The sequence below is a fragment of the Balaenoptera borealis genome, assembly GCF_965194805.1.
Source record: "Balaenoptera borealis genome assembly, chromosome: 8".
Taxonomy (NCBI): Eukaryota; Metazoa; Chordata; class Mammalia; order Artiodactyla; family Balaenopteridae; genus Balaenoptera; species Balaenoptera borealis.
This window is the reverse complement of record NC_138865.1, coordinates 25,652,942-25,674,739: the sequence shown is the minus strand read 5'-3', so window position 1 is coordinate 25,674,739 and position 21,798 is coordinate 25,652,942. Positions and strand designations below refer to the sequence as shown.

At 37.2% G+C, this 21,798-nt stretch overlaps 1 protein-coding gene across 4 annotated transcripts in view; it reads right to left on the bottom strand.

The window, feature by feature from the left end:
* Positions 1-21,470, bottom strand: part of PTPDC1 (protein tyrosine phosphatase domain containing 1) — an 89,867-nt gene extending 68,397 nt beyond the window's left edge. For 2 of the 4 annotated variants that reach the window (XM_082401041.1, XM_082401045.1), the window contains exon 1: positions 21,109-21,448. The gene's annotated coding sequence lies outside the window, so the exon portion shown is untranslated. Of the gene's footprint in view, positions 1-21,108 lie in introns of all 4 variants that reach the window. The other 2 variants (XM_082401042.1, XM_082401043.1) reach the window with 2 other exon arrangements.
* Between the last annotated feature and the right edge of the window lie 328 nt (positions 21,471-21,798).

Below are 21,798 nucleotides of genomic sequence, written 5' to 3'. Positions count from 1 at the left end.
CAAATAGGTAAGAAAGATTTAAAAAGTTCCTAGAAAGACACAAACTACCAAGAATACCTTTGAGAAGAAACAGAAAATCGGGAGAGTGATGTCAGCAGCACGGTGAAATGAGACAACTCAACTAGGGCCCCTCTACTCAACACGACAGGATGCTGAAGAATACCACGCACCTGTACACCAAAAGGTGGGTGGACTGTAACACACAGAGGCACAACTGAGGGAACAATAGAGACAGTGCCTGCAATCCTAGCGCTCCAGCCACAACAGCTAGGCCCACAGCCCCAGAAAACCAGGTAGCAGCAGAGGAGGTGGTATACGTGACTCTGACCTCCCAGCAGGAGTGGCGCCCATGGCCATTGGTAACTGGGAAGCAGCAGTACTAGGGCCCAGGACCCCATCCCCCAAGTCACTGAGGCACCCACAACTCTGGCCTACTGCCCACAGTGGTGGAGCCTGCGAACCTTACAATACCAGACACAAGCAGAGGTGCCTGCATGACCCCAACTCTCCATCCCCACCCTTGGTGGTGAAGCCTGTGATTCAGGGAATTCTGGACGCAGCAGAAGAGCCCATCATCCCTGTGCCCCAGGAGGCGATGCCACTGACCCTGAAGGCACAAGAAGCGATAATGAGGGTATGGGGCAATACCTCTGACACAAGCAGAGAGTGGAAAGTGCCAACTCTTAAATATAACCAGTGGCAGCTCAGCTAAGATAAAGAAAAACTTGTGCTATAGTGCCACCTACTGGAAAACAAAAAAAATCCTCTAATTTCTTACTTGTTGAGTTATTAGAATCCAGTGGAAAAGTATTTGCTACTTCAAATGCACCAGCAGAGGAACAACTCATCAGGCATCCTAAAGAACCACAGTAACACTGTATCACAAAAAGAAAATGACAATTCCCCAAAAACCAACCTTAAAATTGTGGAGTATTATGATCTAATAGAGAATTCAAAATAGCTGTCATGAAGAAATTCCACAAGCTACAAGAAAACTCAGAAAGGCTCAAGTTCAATTAGCTCAGGAATAAAATTAATGAACAGAAAGAACACTTTACCAAAGAGACTGAAACTCTAAAAAAGGACCAAACTCTGGAGCTGAAGAACTCAACACATGAAATAAAGAATGTACTAGAAAGCACTGGAAATACAGCAAACCAGATACCACAAAAATACAAAGAATTATAAGAGAATCTTATGAACAGCTATGTAGCAACAAATTGGACAACCTAGAAGAAACAGACAAATTCTTAGAATAACATAACCTTCCAAAACTGAATCATAAAGACAGAGATTGAAACAGTAATATAAAAACCTCCCCCAAAACAAAAGTCCAGGACCAGAGAGCTTCACAGGTGAATTCTATCAAACATTCAAAGAAGATTTAATATCTATCCTTATCAAAGTCTTCAGAAAAATGAAGAAGAAGGAATGCTTTCTAACTCATTTCATAAAGCCAATGTCACTCTGATACCAAAACCAAATGAAGACAACACACAAAAAAGAAAATTACAGCCAATATCTCTGATAAACACAGATGCAAAAATCCTCAACTAAATATTGGCAAACTAAATACAACAATATATTCAAAGGATCACACACCATGATCAAGTGGGATTTATTCCAGGGAGGCAAGGATGGTTCAACATCCTCAAACCAATCACAATGATACATCACATTAACAAAATGAAGCATAAAAACATAAGATCATCTGAATACATGCGGAAAAAGCATTTGACAAGATTCTAACACCCATTTGTGATAAAAACTCAATAAAGTGAGTATAGAACATACCTCAACATAATAAAGGCCATATATGACAAAAGCACAGCTAACATCACCCTCATTGGTGAAAAACTGAAAACTATCTCATTAAAATTAGGAATAAGGACTTCTCCAGTGGCGCAGTGGTTAAGAATCCGCCTGCCAATGCAGGGGACATGGGTTCGATCCCTGGTCCGGGAAGATCCCACATGCCACAGAGCAACTATACCCGTGCGCCACAACTACTGAGCCAGCTCTAGAGCCTGTTAGCCACAACTACTGAGCCCACGCACCACAACTACTGAGACTGCGCACCCTAAAGCCCGCGCACTGCAACTACTGAGCCCACGCGCCACAACTACTGAGCCTGCGCGCCACCAACTACTGAAGCCCACGCACTCTAGGGACAGTGTGCCACAACTACTGAGCCTGTGTGCTGCAACTACTGAAGCCCGTGTGCCTAGAGCCTGTGCTCTGCAACAAGAGAAGCCACCGCAATGAGAAGCCTACACGCTTGCAACAAAGAGTAGCCTCTGCTCGCCACAAATAGAGAAAGCCCATGAGCAGCAATGAAGATCTAATGCAGCCAAAAACAAATAAAAATTTTAAAAATTTTAAAAATTAAAATAAAAAAATAAAATTAGGAATAAGACAAAGATGCCCACTCTTGCCACTCTTATTCAACATAGCATTGGAAGTCCTAGGTAGAGCAATTAGATAAGAAAAAGAAATAAAAAACTGTTACTATTTGTGGATGGTATGATTATATATGTTAAAAACCCTAAAGACACCACCACAAAACTATTAGAAGTAATAAACACAGCAATGTTGCAGAATACAAAATCAACATACACAAATTTGTGCTGTTTTTAACACACTAACACTGAGCTAACAGAAAGAGAAATTAAGAAAATAGCCCCACTTACAATCACAACAAAAAGAATAAAATATCTAGGAATAAATTTAACCAAGGAGGTGAAAGATCTGTACATTGAAAACTATAACACACTGTTGAAAGATACTGAAGAAGAGATAAATAAATGGAAATATACTCTGTGCTCACAGATTGGAAGAATTAACATTGCTCAAATGTCCTAAAGCAATCTCAGGTTTGAAGTAATCCCTATCAAAAATTCCAAGGACATTTTTCACAGAAACATAACAAAAACTTCTAAGATTTATATGGAACCACAAAAGATCCCTGAATAGCCAAAATAATCCTGATGGAAAAAAAAAACAAACAAAGCTGGAGGTATCACACACCCCGATTTCAAATATTACAAAGCCATAGTAACAAAACAGCATGGTATTGGCAGAAAAAGTTACATAGATCTATGGAACAGAACTGAGAGCAAGAAATAAACCCACACATATATGGACAACTAATGTATGACAAAGGAGCAAAGAAAATACAATGGAGAAAGCCTAGTCTTTTCAATAAATGGTGATGGGAAAACTGGACAATCACATGCAAAAAAAGAAAAATGAAACTAGACCATTATCTCACATCATACACAAAAATCAACTCAAAGTAGATTAAAGACTTGAATGTAAGATTTGAAACCATAAAACTCCTGGAAGAAAACATAGGTTGTATGCTCTTTGACACTGATCTTATTATCTTTCTAGATAATGTCTCCTCAGGCAAGAGAAACTAAAGCAAAAATTAACAGGACTCCATCAAACTAAAAAGCTTCTGCACAGCAAAGGAAAATGTCAACAGAACGAAAAGACAACCTACTGAATGGGAGAAGATATCTGTAAATCATATATCCAATAAGGGACTGATATCCAAAATATATAAAGAATTCATACAACTTGACAACAAAAAAACCAAATGACCTTATTTAAAAGTGGGCAAAGGAGCTTCCAAAAGAAGACATACAGAATGCCAACAGGCACTTGAAAAGACATTAACAGCACTACTTATTAGAGTAATGCAAATCAAAACCACAATGAGATACTAACTCATGCTTGTTAAAATTAACACGCTATTATCAAAAAGGCAAGAAATAACAAGTTTTAGCAAGAATGTGGAGAAAAGGGAACGCTCATACACTATTGGTGGGAATGTAAATTGGTGTAGCCACTAGGGAATACAGTATGGAGATTCCTCAAAAAATTAATAGAACTACGATAAGATCCAGCTATCCCTCTTTTGGGTATTTATCCAAAGAATACAAAAACACTTGCTCCAAAAGATACACGGACCCCTGTGATCATTGTGGCATTATGTACAATAGCCATGATATGAATACAACCTAATTGCCCATCTTGTGATGAACGGAGAAAGAAGGTGTAGACAGACAAATAGATGTATATATACTAGAATACACACTACTCAGCCATAAAAAAAGAAAGAAATCTTGCCATTTCTTTCAACATGGATGGACCTTGAGAGTATTATCCTAAGTGAAATATGTCAGATGAATAAAGACAAATATCATATAATTTCACTCATGTGGAATATAAAAAACAAATTTTAAGAAGTTGAATAAACTAAACCAAACATAGATATAGTGAGCGTAGTGGTTACCAGAGAGGAAGGTGTGTTGTGGCAGGGGGGTGAAATGGGTAAAGGGGATCAACTATGTGGTGACAGATGGAAACTAAATTTTTGGTGAGCTGTAATGTATAGAGAAGCAGAAGTATATTATTGCACACATGAAGCTTATATAATGCTATAAGCCAATGTTACCTCAATAAAAAAGTAATTAAAACAAAGAAAAAATAGAAAATCTGAATAGACCTATATCAAGTAAAGAAACTTATTATTCCAAAAACTTGCCACAAAAAAAGCACCAAGTCTAGATGGTTTTACTGGTGAGTTCTACCAAACATTAAAGAATTAACACCAATCCTTTACAAGCTCCTCAAAAAATAGAAGAGGAGGAACATGTCACAATTCATTCTATGAGTACAGAATTACACTGATACTAAAATGAGAAAAACATCACAAGAAAATTATAGACCAGTATCTCTTATGAATATGGAGGAAAAAAATCCTCAAAATATATTAGCAACAAACCAAATCCAACAACATACAGAAAAGTATATACACCATGATAAAATGGAATTTATCTCAGGAACATGAGGTTGGTGTAACATTCAAAATCAACAAAATACCTCATATCAGTGGAATAAAAGACAAAAACGACATGATCATCTCAACAGACACAAAAAGCATTTGACAAAAACCAACATCCTCTCAAGATAAAAATACTCAATAAACTAGCATTACAAGGGAATTTCCTCATACTGACAAAGGGCACCTATGAAAAACCCACAACTAACATCATAAGTAACGGTGGAATACAAACGGCTTTCCCCTAAGATCCAGAACCAGACAGACATACACTCTTATCACTTCTGTTCAACACTGTAATGGGGGTTCCAGTCAGACCAATAATGCAAGAAAAAGAAATAAAAGTCTTCCATATTGCAAAGGAAGAAATAAAAGAATTTCAATCTGCAGATAATGTGATGTTTAGAAAAGTTTAAGGAATCCACTAAAAAAAAAAACTATTAGAACTAATAAACAAGTTCAGCAAGTTGTCAGGAAACAAGATTGATATACAAAAACAACTGTATTTCTGTAAGTTTAAACTAAATATAAATTCTACTTCTATAAGGTCTCTAAGAAAAAGATGCTCTTTTTCAAGTTGAGGCAGTTCCCCTCTATTCCTAACTTTCTGAGAGTTTTTAATAAGTCAGTGTTGAATTGTGTCAAATGCTTTTTCTGCACTGACTGATATAATTGTGTGACTTTTGTCCCTTTAACCTGTTAATATGGTCAGTTATACTGATTTTCAAATACTGAAGCAGCCTTGCATCCTCTTTCATGAGTGCTTTAGGCAGCTCACAAGTTTTTGATATGTTGAAATTTCATTCAGTTCAACGTATTTCCCCCACTGAGAAAAGCATGTCCACTCTTACCACTTTTACACAATACAGTATGGAGGCAAAATTATGTTTATTCAGAGATGACACATCAACTATGTAATCTGATGCAATCCACAAAAAACCTACTAGAAATAAGCCAACTTAACAAGGTTACATGATTAACATACAAAAATTAATCATATTTTTATATAAATCATAAATAATAAAATTAAAATTAGAAAGCACATTTATAATAGCATCAAAAAGAATGAAATATTTAAGGCTACATCTAACAAAAGATGTGAAAAGGTTGTATACTGAAAACTGTAAAACACTACTGAGAAAAAATAAAGAGGACCTTAAAAAGGGGCAAGATCTACTGTGTTAGTAGTTCAGAAGATTAAGATATCAGTTCTCCCCATAATGACCTATAGATCCATCACAATCTCAACCAAAATTTCATGAGGTTTTTTTGCAGAAATTGACAAGCCAATTACACAACTTATGGAAATACAGTAGCCAAAACAACTTGAACAAGAAAAGTTTTCAGTCTAATACTTCCAACAGCAATAAAAACAGTGAGGTAGTAGCATAAAGCCAGATAAATGGAGCAATGCAACAAGAAGAAAGAAAGTCCAGAAATATACCCACACCTACTGGACAACCGATTTTTGACAAAGATATAAAGGCAGTGAAGTAGAAAAAAGTATGCTCTTTTCAACAAAGTGTGCTGAAACAACTGAATATCCCTATGCAAAAAACAGGAACCTCTAATGACCTCTCATACCACAAACAAAAATTGACTCAAAATTGATAATATGCCCAAATTTGAGAACTGATAGCATAAACTTTATAAACATGAAGCAAAAACCGATAAAACTGAAAGGAGAAATAGACAAATTGCCTACAGTTAGCCCTCTATACCCACAGGTTCCCTATTCATGGATTCAACCAACCATGGATGGAAAATATTTGGAAAAAAAATTCCAGAAAGCTCCAAAAAGCAAAACTTGAATTTGCTACATACCTGTAACTACTTACATAGACTTCAGTTTGTATTTACAACCATTTACATAGCATTTACAATGTATTAGGTATTGTAAGTAATCTAAAGATGTTTTAAAGTATATGGGAGGATATGCATAGGTTATATGCAGACACAACACCACTTTATATAAGGGACTTGAGCATCCATGGATTTTGGAATCTGGGGGCGGGGGGTGGGGGGCGGATACTGGAACCAATCCACTGTGGATAAGTGGGATGACTGTATTTACAACTGGAGGCTTCAACACCCTTTTCCAAGTAACTGATAGAACAGGTAGGCAGAAAATCAGTAAGAATATAGACGACCTGAACAGCACTATCAATCAACTTGATACAACTGATATTTATAGAACATTCCATCTAACAACAGGAGCACACACAGAACATTCATCAACATTCTGGTACATAAAACATAATTTAACAAATACAACAGAAACCTTACAAAGTACGTTCTCAAAGCATACCAAAATAAAACTAGAAATCAGTAATAGAAGATAGCTAGACAATTCAAAATATTTGGAAATCAATTTTTTATATATTTTTGGCTGTGTTGGGTCTTCGTTGCTGCACACGGGCTTTCTCTAGTAACAGGCGAGCAGGGGCTACTATTCATTGAGGTGCCTGGGCTTCTCATTGCAGTGGCTTCTCTTGTTGCAGAGCACTGGGCTCTAGAGCGCAGGCTCAGTAGTTGTGGCACATGGGCTTAGCTGTTCCGCAGCATGTGGGATCTTCCTGGACCAGGGCTCGAACCCATGTCCCCCGCATTGGCAGGCAGATTCTTAACGACTGCGCCACCAGGGAAGCCCCAAATATTTGGAAATTAAACAACATACTTCTAAATTATATATGGGCTAAGAAGTCTCAAGATAAATTTGAAAATATTTTAAACAAAATAAAAATGAAAATACAATTTAACTTGCACAGCATGAATATATTTAATATCATTTAACCACTTAAAATGGTTAAGATGGTAAATTTTATGTTATGTATATTTTACTACAATTAAAAATAACTTTTAAAAATACATCAAAATTTATGGGATGCAGTTAACATAGTGCTTAGAGACAAATGTTTAGTATTATATATTTTAGAAAAGAAGAAAGTTCTAAAATCAATAACCTAAGCTTTCAACTTAGGAAACTAGATAAAGAAAAATGAATTAAACCTAAAGTAAAAGGAATGAGATGATAAACCTCTAATCAAAGTAACCAAGAAAAAAAAGAGGAGACTACAAATTAACAATATCAGGAATAAAACAGGTATCATCACTACTAAAACCAAAGACATGAAAAGATAATAACGGAATACTACAAACAAGTCTGTGCCCATAAATTTTATAATCTGGATAAAAAGAACCAGTCCTTGAAGGGCACAAACTACTGAAACTTACTTAAGGAAATATAGATAATATAAATAGCCCTATATCTAAAAAAGAAATTAAGTTAGTAGAAAACCTTCACCCCCACACACACACAAAAAGAACACAAGGCTTAGATGGTTTCACTGGTGAATTTTACTACGTATTTAAGGAAGAAATAATAACACATTTACAGTCTCTTCCAGAAAACATGGGAGAGCACTTCCCTACTCATTTTATAAGGCCAGCATTAACCTATTCCAAAACTAAAATATACAGTTGACCCATGAACAGTGTTGGGGTTAGGGATGTTGACCCCCCACGCAGTTGAAAATCCGCTTGTATAACTTTACAATCAGCCCTTGGTATCCACAGTTCCACATCTGCAGAGTCAGCCAACCAGGGTTCGTTCAGTACTGTAGTATGTATTTATTGAAAAAAATCTGTGTATAAGTGGATCCACATAGTTCAAACCCCGGTTGTTCAAGGGTCAATGGTATTACAAAAAAGAAAACTATAAAGGAGTATCTTTCATGAATTTAGATGTAAATATATTAGTCAACTGAATCCAGCAATATATAAAAAGGGTAATACATCATGATCACATGGGTGTTCATACCAAAATCGCAAGGTTGGTTTAACATATGTAAATTAATCAATGTAATTCATCATTTTAATACATTGAACAAGAAAAATCATGTGATCATATTAATACATGAGCAGAAACAGTTCAACATCCATTCATGATAAAAACTCTCAAAAACTAAGAATAGAAGGGAACTTCACTAACCTAATAAAGATTATTTTTTAAAAATCACAGCTAACATTATCCTCAATAGCAAGATGTTAAGTTTTCCCCCTAAGATCAGGAACAAGGCAAGGATGTCCTTTCTCACCACTTCTAATTCAACCTCATACTAAAAGTCCTAGCTAGTGTATTCAAATAAAGAAATGAAAGGTATACAGACTAGAAAGGAAGAAATATGCAAAACTGCTTTAATCACAGACAACATAACTATCTATGCAGAAAACCCCAAAGTATCTACCAAATAACTCCTGTACATAATGAATGAGTTTAGCAAGGTCAAAAGGTACATAGTCAATACACAAAAGTCAACTGCTTTTCTATATACCAGCAACGAATACTCAGAATTTGAATTTTTAAAAATAATACATTTATAATAACATCCCCCAAAATGAAGTCCTTAGGTGTAAATCTAACAAAATATGTACAGGATTTGAGCATAGAAAACTAGAAATCACTGATGAAAGAAAGAAAATCTAAATAAATAGAGGAGATATTTTGTGTTCTTGCCCTGGAAGACTCAACACAGTAAAGATGTCAATTCTCTGTGGCCTAATGAAATCCCTACTGAAATTCCAGCCAGGTTTTTTATAGACATACATAAGCATATTCTAAAATTTTATGAAAAGGTAAAGGTACTAGAATAACTAATTCAATTCTGGGAAAGAAGAACAAAAGTTGAAGGATTTATATTACCCAATTTCAAGACTCACTGTTACAATAATAAACACAGGGTAAGAATAGACACATCAATCAATGGAATAGAATAGAGAGTATGGAAACAGACCTACAAAAATACTGTCAATTTTTTGACAAAGGTGCAAAAGCAATTCAATGGATAAAGAACAGTCTTTTCAACAAATGATGCTACACATTGGAAGTCCATATGCAACAAATTGAACCTCACATCTTACACAAAAATTAACTTGAAACGGATCACAGACCTAAATGTAAAAAGCAGAAACTATAAAATTTCTAGAAGAAAATGTAGGGGAACATCTGCATGACTTTGGGTTTGGCGATGAGTTTTTAAGTACAATACCAAAAGCAAAATTCATAAAAGAAAAAATTTTAAGTTGGACTTAATTAAAATCAAAACCCTTTGCTTTGTGAAAGACACTGTTAGGAAAATGAAAAGACATACTGGGGGCTTCCCTGGTGGCACAGTGGTTAAGAATCCACCTGCCAATGAAAGGGACATGGGTTCAAGCCCTTGTCCAGGAAGGTCCCACATGCCATGGAGCAACTAAGCCCATGTGCCAGAACTACTGAGCCTGTGCTCTAGAGCCCACGAGCCACAACTACTGAGTCCATGAGCCACAGCTACTGAAGCCCACACGCCTAGAGCCCATGCTCCGCAACGAGAAGCCACCACAATAAGAAGCCCGCACACCACAACGAAGAGTAGCCCACACTCGCCACAACTAGAGAAAGCCTGCGCGCAGAAACAAAGACCCAACATAGCCAAAAATAATAAATAAATAAGAAAGAAAGAAAGAAGAAGAAAGGAAGGAAGGAAGGAAGAAAAGAAAAAAGGGAAGGAAGGAAGGAAGGGAGGGAGGGAGGGAGGGAGGAAGGAAGGGAGGAAAGACATACCGGGAGAATATATCTGCAAATCGCATACTGACAAAGGACATGTTTCCAGCATATACAAAGAAACTTTTAAGGCTGAATAAGAAAACAACCCAATTTTTTTTAATGGGCAAAATGAGAGAGGGAAATGGTGAGGAGAGAGGGCAGGAGTGAGAGTGAGAGCAAGACTGACAAGAAGGATAGGTTTCAGGATAGAATATGATTACCATTCCCAAGAAGCCTACTGCTTTTTTTCTGTTTATATATTGGTAAATTATAAAATTATAGATATCCATATAGTGTATTTTTATTTAAGAAAAAAACCAAAAGGCCATCAGTGTGTATAAAAGTGTGGTTACTGTAGTATTTTTCTTGTAGACAAGAAACTGGTATTAATTTGAATACTTCTGAGTAAGAAATGGTTGAGCAAATTATAGCATATATTTCTTATGGAATAAAAACCAGCTGGAACAAGTTAGATTTAAATGTACTGACCTGGAACACTGACTATAATACAGTGATAATACAGTGATAAGTGATAAAAAATAAAAGCAAGTTGCAGAGTAATAATTTTAGTCTAGTTAGGTTTATATGTAAAAAATTTCAAAATTATAGAAAAAATGCATTTGTGTTACTAGAAGCACAGGGGAAAAACCTGCAGCATATGTGTCAATTTGTTAACACCAGTTATTTTAAAAGATTTAGGTTTGGAGCAAAAAGGGAGCATTTATCCTATTTTATTTCCTTTATACACTTCTGTATTGTCTGAACTTTGCTTTGAAATTAAAAATTAAACCTTGATATTCTATTTTTTAGTTTCTACTGAAATAAAAAAAAAAATGGGCAAAAGATCTATTCGTAGTTACCAATTGCCAATACCTGGAAACAACCAAGATGTTACAGTCATGCTACGAACACCATTCTGTGATCAAACAGAAAGAGCCATTAATCTACGCAACAACATGGATAAATCATGGATAAATCCTAAATGCATTATGCCAAGTGAAAGAATCCAGTCTGAGAAGTCTACATCTTGTATGACTTCATTTATATGACTTTCTAGAAAAGATAGAAAACAGATCAGTTTTTGTAAGTGGTCTGGAAAGGGCAGAGGAGTGGCTAGGTAAAGCACAATTTTTTAGGGCCATTAAACTATTTTGTCTAGCACTACAGTGATGGGTACATGATGTTATCCACTTGTCAAAACCCACGGAACTTTATAGCACAAGGAATCAACTTTAATGTAATATTTTAAAATGAAAATTTAAAAAAACTCAACTAAGAGGGTGGACGGGGGGAATTCCAGCATAGAATGCAGACTATGACAAAAGAATTTAATTGTATTACAAACGTATGACATAACCCCACTGGAGGGGATGGGGAGAAACGGATCTAAGTATCTTTGGAAATGCCTGGAGACTGTAGGACAAAACAAAAGGAACTGTATATAAACACTATACTGTGGTTGGTAATGTTGTTTCTCAAGGAGGTACTGGTTAACAATTCTGATACTGCTGTACTTGTACACTGCGACTGATAAAATAAGTAAAAAGATGGGGAATGGTAGAAGCTAGATTGCTCACTGTTGGAATGGGAGTTTACAGATAAGTAAGGGGAAGAAGCTAAAATGAACCATGTAGTTCTGAACTAGAGTCTGAGACATCAGTGGGAACTCCTGTTTAGCTTAACTTAGGAACTGATGAGTAATAGTAGAAATAACACAGATGTGTATACATACACAGGTTAATATACATACATTTACTTTCTAACACTGACAGGGCCTAAAGGCAGTGACACCCCAGTTTCAATGATGAGCAGATTAGACCAATTCCTCATTTCTAATACCATTCTACAATAAAAGGATCTGGGGATCCTCGTTGAAATGGCTGATTTTATATAAAAAAGAATGAAATAATGCCATTTGCAGCAACATGGATGGACCTAGAGATTATCATATTAAGTGAAGTTAAGTCAGAAAGAGAAAGACAAATACCACATGATATCACTTACATGTGCAATCTAAAATATGACACAAATGAACTTATTTATGAAACAGAAACAGACTCACAGACATAGCAAACAGACTTGTGGTTGCCAAGGGGAAGGGGAGTGCAGGAGGGATGGATTGGGAGTTTGGGACTAGCAGATGCAAACTATTATATATAGAATGGATAAACAGCAAGGTCCTACTGTACAGCACAGGGAACTATATTCAGTATCTTGTAATAAATCATAATGGAAAAGAAAAAATAAACAACAACAAAAACAAACAAAAAGAAATGGCTGATTTTAGGGGTGGAGCAAGGAATATACAAGATGATCCTGGAGCATCCTACAGTGCCAGAAAGTAGGAAAGTGCTCAAAACACAAACTGCTGGGACTATGCCAAAGTTCTTTCAGCCAACTGAAAGAACTCCCAATGGCAAATGCTGGAACAATTTGAGCAACAAAATAAATAATACAGTTTTCAGTTATAACTGTCTGGTAAGAGAAAACTTTGACATCCTCAATAATAATAAAATTAGGCCATCTTTGATATTTTTCCAACTTTCAATCATGTAAAATTGTGTCTTTGTGCAAATATATTTTTTTCAAAGTCGGAAGACAGAACATACAAGGAACATAACTGAAAAAAGACAGATAAACTGGAATATGTTTAGAGGGGAAGAGGCCAGGATAGTTAGGGACTCACATGAACAACAGTCCAATTCAAGATAATAAATATTTGAGCTGCTACTAGATGCCAAGAACTATGAGAGTCATGGGGAATATAAGGATGAATAAAATAGGCCCTGACCTTTAAAAACATAATTGCCTGGTAGAAAGGATGAAAGCATATACCCAGGGAGTAATGAAGTGTGGAAAAGGAGTCAGGGTTGTTCACTATGACCTGAGGGATAGGCTTAGGAATGAAGGGTAGATACTGTACCAGGCTCCCTTGGTCTCAATGTCTGGCACAAAGTGAATGATTCCTATATGTTAAAATCTCTTCCCCAAATGCCCATACGACAAGATTCACTCTGCTGAAACCAATAAATTTCACCGCTTATGTGACAAAAGGATATTACTTCTAGTCTATATTGTCATAGTCACCTAGAAAAGTTAGTTTAAAAAAAGTATAAAATTTAAGTCCAAAATTTAATATAAAGAAAAATAGTTCAATTTTATTTCCATCTTCACCAATGTGAGGAATTTTGAAGTTTGATTTGTCTATCTATCTAGGAGGTTTACCACTGATCCAAGTAATAATCAATTAGACAACAAGACTTTGAAAGGCACAAGCTAAAAGCATAATTATTCTACAATCTTTTTATAGCAATTTAGACCATTAATGGCATTCACACTTTAAAAATCCACAAATAGGGGTTTCCCTGGTGGCGCAGTGGTTGAGAATCTGCCTGCTAATGCAGGGGACACGGGTTCGAGCCCTGGTCTGGGAAGATCCCACATGCCACGGAGCGACTGGGCCCGTGAGCCGCAATTGCTGAGCCTGCGCGTCTGGAGCCTGTGCTCCGCAACAAGAGAGGCCGCGATAGTGAGAGGCCCGCGCTCCGCGATGAAGAGTGGCCCCCGCTTGCCGCAACTAGAGAAAGCCCTCGCACAGAAACGAAGACCCAACACAGCCATAAGTAAAATAAATAAATAAATAAATAAAAATTAAAAAAAAAATCCACAAAAAATTAGAACTGTGTTTTCCCTGTTTTGAAATATCTAATCATTTGCATAAGATAGAAGAGAAGAAAATTATCTAAATGAGAATACTTCTCCCATGTGCACCAGGAACCACACACAAATAGTCACAGAGAGAAGAAAACCTCCCCTGTGGTCCTGCTTATCATCTTTGTTTTCAATGAGCTTTTGCTCAAAGGAAAGAAAACACTGAACTAGAGTCAGTTAATTCTTTACAGCCTTTTACTGACAAAATTAGGCAGGCTAAATTAGATGCATGGTAGGACCTGTGCAAAACAGACTTATAGAATGGAGGAAATGTGGAGATTACAGGGGCTGAGAAAATGAACTCAGCTATGGGGAAGAAAGGAAGACATAGCAGTCCAATAATAGCATTCACCGGGACATGATAAAGTAAGCTTGTTCAGATAAGCCACCAATATAAAGTACAGAAACATAAGAAGTGTTCAAGAAATGACAGCAATGATGACAGTGAATATTAAAAAGCATCCATGTCAGGATGATCAACATCTGGGAAGAACCTAGCCTGCAGGAGAATTCAGATGGAGGAGCTGGGAAAGACAGGGGTTAGCATTAGCTGCAGTACATTATATCAGGGACATATTAAAATATTAAAAATTGATTTAAAGTGGTAAAACACTTCTATTAAGGAAGTCAAATACAAAAACTGTACACATACTTTGTAAAAATAAATAGGCAGAGAAAAAGGACTTGAAAGAAATTGACCAAAAGTGGGAGTGTGATTGTTTTTTTCCTTTACACATTTCTATATTTTCCATTATTACTTATATTATTTCTTATTTTGTTATCACTCATATTATTAAAACAAACTTAAAAAGTTAGTATGCTCACACTTTTCCCTAAAGACACAAGATGTGCCAGATATCTATAGATACACAAGGGAAGTTGAAATCTGTTATGGTTTATAAAAAGGGTGGATAAAAGATTTCGACCTTAGAATAGGAATAAGCCCATCCATTCACAAAACAGGTTCAAAAAAGATAATGTATACATATTCAATTCAAATAGAGTTAAAGCACTCACAGGAGAGCTGTCATTTGATATGACCATTATGAATAGAATTCACTATAGATTAGGAAAGAGAAAGGCAAATTAGATTAGTAAACTAATGGAATATTAACAGTGGTGGGATGCTAAGTGTTTTTTTCTGTTTGGCCTATTGGTATTTTCTAAATTTTTAAATGTTCTACTTTTATAGAAATAAATTTGTCTTCAAAAGATTCTATAGTTGCACTGGTTACAATTATGTACACTTTTGGGTATTTACTTTCATGCTACAATTTAAAACCCAGTCCTACCATTGTTTGTAATATCCAATATAAACTTAATCTGTGGCTTGAGTCATTTATATATAATTTCTCATAGAGTATAAAGACATTGAGAATGAAGACAAAAATATTGTATATTTCAAAACAGGGATATTTAATAGTCAAATATATTTGCACATTAGAAACAATATAACAAAACTGCTAGAAAGTTTGAAGTAATACACAAAAGGCAAAATGGAATTTAAAAACTAGGCTATTTTCTTTGGAACACAAAAATTTTTAATTTGAATGTCTATTACTCAACCCTAAACATATTTTTATTCAGTTATCTCCCCTTCCCCTACAATTCTGAGCAAGAATTCCAGCATATGATTTTTATTTTCCCACATTACTCCAAACCCTCCCAACTCCACTCTTGATGGGAAGTTGAAATCTGTTATGGTTTATTAAAAGGGTGGATAAAAGATTTCGACCTTAGAATAGGAATAAGCCCAGCCATTCACAAAACAGGTTCTCTAGCAAATAAAGTAAAAAATAAAAATTCTGAAGGATTGGCTGAAAAGGTTTGAAAAGATGAGATCTTAAGCGTTAGTATGTAACTGACTAGATAAACCTTCCTTCAGAGACTCCCCCAACAGAACCCTCCTGGGGGTGGGAGAATGGGCAGTGGGGAGTAAGGGGGACAGAATTAAGGACGGAAAGGAGCAGAGAAGTGGATTTTGTTGGTAGATTGGGTTTCTGGATTTATCCTGCAGAATAATTTAATAAATAGATTCTAGTAGTCCCTATTCTAGCAATAAAACATCTGCTTACAAAGAATGGGAATCATGTGAATAAAAAAGCATATTTATTTGCCATGTAATACTAGATTAAAAAATACAAGCTGTAGAATAGAATGCAGAGTATGATCTCATTTTTATCAAAGAAATATATAAATAAAATAGGTACATAGAGAAAGACCAGAAGAATATATATCAAAATATTAACAGGGTGTATTTTATTTTATTTTCTGATTATTAATATTTTCTAAGTTTGATACCGAATATATATTATCTTTATACCTTTATTTTCTTCCTAGAAAACATTATTTTTAAAAGTCAATATATATTATATGAAAACTTCTTGGGAAACAGTATTGTGAATAGAATAAAATAAAAACACAGTCACAGAGAGTAAGCATTGACGTATATACACTACCAAATGTAAAACAGATAGCTAGTGGGAAGCGACTGCATAGCACAGGGAGATCAGCTTGATGCTTTGTGACCACCTGAGGGGTGGGATAGGGAGGGTGGGAGGGAGGCTCAAGAGGGAGGGGATATGGGGATACATGTATACATATAGCTGATTCACTCTGTTGTACAGCAGAAACACAACATTGTAAAGCAATTATACTCAATAAAAATGTAAAAAAAAAAATCCACAGTCACAACACTAAATTAAACTACTGGGCTATTTAATTCCTAGAACAGTTGATTTTTTTAAATGGAGAAAATATAAATTCTCTAGAACATTTTCCACCTAGAGCTGAATTAGCCTTTATAAAGCTATAAAAGTAACATAATCAAGATTGACTTTGCAAAGGCATGTTTCTAAATGAGAAAATGTTTCCATGAGTAGCTAAGATCACATGGCCCTTCTTAAACATACAGAAATTTGCCACTGAATCCATAATAACAGATCCATTTAAACTACTATAATGTCTAGCACAGAGCAAGTATTCAAAAATTTTTGATGAAATAAAGTCCTCAGTTCATTTATATAGCCAGATAACCTTCCTTTTGAAGGGTAGAGTGCCACAAATTATTAGATCAAGTGTGCAGAAGAAACGGTGCTGCTTGAACTGTAGTGAACAGAAATGACTCAGAGATCAAAAAGGCATGCCTTTGTTTCCCTCAAGTACTATTTGTGGGTTTTCTCCAAACCATTCTCCACCTGCAATGGTCAACTCCTTGTGCTATAAACACAGCAGCATCCAGACAGGAAAGTATGATCCAAAGACTGATACTTATTCACACCCAAGAGAAAGAACAAAGAGAGGAAGTATTCTTTCATAGCAGCTAGAATGAGGCTGGGTGATGGTCTTGTGGTAGAACCTGCTACTCAAAAAGTTATGGATTAAAATCATAAAGCTTTATTACCCAAGAGAACAAATGTTAGGTTTTAAACCAAGACAAAAAAAGCATGTCCAAATACTTAACTACATAGCCCAGAAAACATGATCAATAACAAACTGAGAAAATGCTAAAGCAGAATCCCTATTAATATTTTGAAGTTATTTTTTTCATGCAAGTGTATGTAGATAGGGAGTTTAAAATTTTCATCATTGTAACTAGCCACTTGCAAAATTCACAGTTTTTTAAAAAATCCAATTTGCTCAATTTACTGTGATCAGATTGATCACTGTTTGATTAACTAGAAAAATAAAGATATGTAACTTCTAAATTATATCTAAAATTACTGGACTTATATCTAAAGTTTCTTAGACACCTGTTTTATAATGGTCAGTCCATACTCACTGTGTGTGTTAAAATTCCCATGGGCTTAAGAATCAATAAATTTTACAGAAACCATAGAGGAAGATGTTTTTTGGACACAATTTTCTACCAAACTAGGTACCCATGTTAATTTCTATTAAAGGGAATAATTTCCAAGAAAAACATTATAACTTCTTTAAAGTCAATGTGAAGAACTATCAACATTGACGGTTCTATGGAACCAATGTAAATCACATCTCTTGCATCAATTGCAAAAAGTACAGTATTTCAGATCTCGGTAATCTTTAACTGTGATCATTTATTTTCCTTAAGTTCTCCATTTTCTGACACACAATCTACTTTCACAATCTTAACTGAGACTTTTTAGAGAATTTTCTAACCAATATCTGTTACAAATTAAACTCAGTGAGGAACACAGTTCCTTATCATGTTAACACTGAGACACTTTATAGTCTTATTGTCCTGGCATTTATCACAATCTGTAATTACCTTGTTGTATTCATTTATTGTCCTTTTCTTATATAATTTTTGTAAGATAAGGGACGTTGTTTGTCTTCTTCACTGGTACATCCCCTACATTTAGATGCCTGGCACTAATAAGTGTTCATAAATGTTTACCGAATTAACAAATGGATGATTTTGGTCATAGCAAACTGTGATAAAGAGCTAGATAGTCTATGCCCTTAGATTTCCCAAAGAAAAATTTAAAAGGTGGTTCACTATTATTTTTATGGATTTTGTTTATGCCTCACACATAGAAGATCCTCAGAAAAAACCTCTGCATCTCTTTTGGAAATGAAAATGACCTCAAATATTATACAGCAGGATTGGAACTCACAAATTTGCTCTAAAAAGAGTGAAGGAGAAAGAGAACTAATAGTAGAAAAAGAGTTGTGCTTAGTACTCTGGTGGCTTTATAAATGCTGTCTCAGATAAAACCCTGGTGGCACTGTCCCCATCTTAAAGATGAGCAAAGTGAGAAAAAGAGAGGAAGTCAATGGCCCAAGGTTAAAGTGTTGGAATTGGGATTGGAACATGAAGTTTTCCTTAAACCAAAACCCACTTTATTTTCTCTATCCCATATTGCCTCCACAAGAGCCAGAAAACTAAAACCTTTTCAGCAACAAAGTGCATTAAATGATAGTTAATAATTGCAAAGGAATGTTTTGATTATTCAACTTACATTTTTTAGAACAGGAAATATATAAGCAAATTAAGTAATTAAACATATATTTTGGTGAGGTTGAAGTGATATGGCAAAGAACAGATAAAGTTACTGGAGAAGCAATATTTCAGTGTATACATTTTCATTCCCACTATACCATTTATTTTAGAACTAAAGAAAAACCTTCAGATTTTGAGGAATTTGGAAGAAGAATGAGACATGCTTTCAAGAGAACTGTGATTTAAGGTTTATCTTCAGCATAATTTTCTGATTTCCAATTGGAATTGTGAAGTTCAAGCCTATCTCTTGGAAGAATTTTCTAAATTTTGTGAACTTGCACAATCTATGATTGTTCAATGATTAACAAGAGGGAGATCATTAATTAACAGTAGAACAATAAAACGGAACATGAACATTGTTAGACTGGTAGCATTATGAGTGAATTGTGGCTTTTAAACTTTTTTTCATGGTGTTTTAAAGTTTCATATTAACTTTAAAAGAAATGCCTGAGCCTGGTTTTTCAGGAGGGTCAGAATAGCAGTGAAGGAAGCTCTACAAAAAAAGGAAGGAAGCAAGGGAGGGAGGAAGGAAGGGAGGGAGGAAGGAAGGGAAAGAAGGAAGGGAGGGAGGGTGGGAGGGAAGGAAGGAAGGGAGAGAGGGAGGGAGGTAAGGAAGGAAGGGAGGGAGGAGGAAAGAAAGGAAGAAAGAAAGGAAGGGAAAGAAGGAAGGAAGGAAGGAAGGAAAGAAGGGGGGGAGGAAGGGAGAGAAAGAAAGAAAAGCAAAATTGTCAGCACTTTCTCAAACAGAGCTGTGCAAGGTGCTATCTCATAAACTTTGGCTTCTCCCAACAAAGGACTTCCTCCTAAAGCTTGGCTGGTCACCTATCTGGAAGAGGAGATGGAATCTCTGCTCTGGAAGGAGAATTTTGAATCCCTAGGGTACAATCCCATGAGGACATGGGGACTGGGGACGGGGTCGGAAATTAGAACAACTACTAGAGTAGTTGTTCTCCAAATGGCCCCTGGATCACCAAAATGGAATCACCTAGTAAAGCTGTTAAAATGCAGATTCCCGGTCCCGGTCCCAGATACTGAATTCACATTTCTGGAGTGGGGGGTGCTGGGAATCTTCATTTTTAAAAAGTCACAAAGTAGAATTCTTGGTTGGGACATAATTGGACCACAGGCTGAGAGGCAACGTGATGAGTAGGTGGGTTTGGAGCCATAGAGACTTGGGTTTAAATCCCAGTTCTTCCATTTAATAGCTCTGACTGCAGCACATCACCCAAACCCTCTGACCCTCAATTTTCTCATTATAGAAAGTGGAATGACAGTTTGTTTTGGAGACCAAGTAAAATTATGTGTGTGTACGTGTATGGTGTCACAAAACTTTTCTAATAGTTAGATGACCTCTCAGGTTCTTCCAACTCTCAGTCTATAAATGCTAGTTTGTTTTAATCCTTTAATATATACAACTATCACAGGAACGTCTGTTTACCTCTTCCCTTAAAGCAGTGTTTCTCACCTTTTTCTCATTTCCCCACTCTCTCCCCCAGGAGCCTTTCTAGGCATTTTCTCTTCTAATCCCCCAGCCCCTATTAACATGTTAACGCCACATGTACATCTGCTTATATTCTGTGGCCCTTTGCAAAGCCACAAGCCATTGTATTTTCTAAGACCTTTCTGACCCCCAGGTATATGAGCACTATTACCCATGTTGAGAATGCCCATCCCAGAGAGACGTGACTTGGTCAAGGTCACACCACAAATTAGGAAGAGAATCTGGTCTACATAGGTCACAAACTGATGGTCTGGAATCGGCCCGTCAACTTGTTTGGTTCCCCCCGTGTTTACTTATTTACTTTTAATTAGTTACTAACATTTAAAAATCAGGAGCTTCTACAGGAGAATGGCGACATTCAGCTTCTCGAGATCCAGGTCGGGTCCTGGGTGGGGGCTGAGGGCGGCCCCTCGCGCCCCGGCCCTGCAGCCCCGAGACCCAGACCAGTCCCCCTCACTGAGGTGCCCTCCAGCACTCACCACGTGCTGATCCAGACGTTTAAGACGGTGTTGGAGTCGCAGGCGCAGCTACGTTAGCTGCAAGTCGCGCACCTCTTCCCCGGCTTCTCATCCAGAGTCCTAGCAGCGGCGGGCGGGTCAGCTTCGCAGCTTCCCCCACCGGCCCCGCCCCACTCGCTCCCCTCCCGCCGGCCCCAGCCTCAACCGAACCCAACAGGCCGCGCTTCGCCGGGGTGTCCCAGAGGCCCCGCCGCCCACCGCAGCAGGATAAGCAACACTACCGCCCCTCACGGCCTTGTTCTACCAGGCCTCCCACCTCGCAGACCACTCACCACCGCTGGGCGTTCGGGTCTGAGGCAACTCTGGCTCTGTGGTCCCCGGTCCGCCCCCGCCTCCTCGTACCGCACCAATCGCCGCCGCGCGCTGCTGCACGTGACGCGCGCTGGCGAATGGCAACTCGACACAGCCCATGACGCGAGTGGAAGCTCCGGGCGCTTTCAAAGCGGGCGGCGGGCTGAGGTGGCGGCGTGGCTCTAGCTGGCTGCAGGGCCGCGAGAGGGGGCCTGATAACGTGGGTGGACTCGGGCTCGGTTCTGCACGGCTGCGGGTAGCCGAAGTCCGGCTCTGACTCCCGCTGCTCTCCCTGGAGGACACCGGAGTTCGGTGGGAGAAGGAAGGGAAAGGAGTACGGACGAGGGCTGACAGAGTATG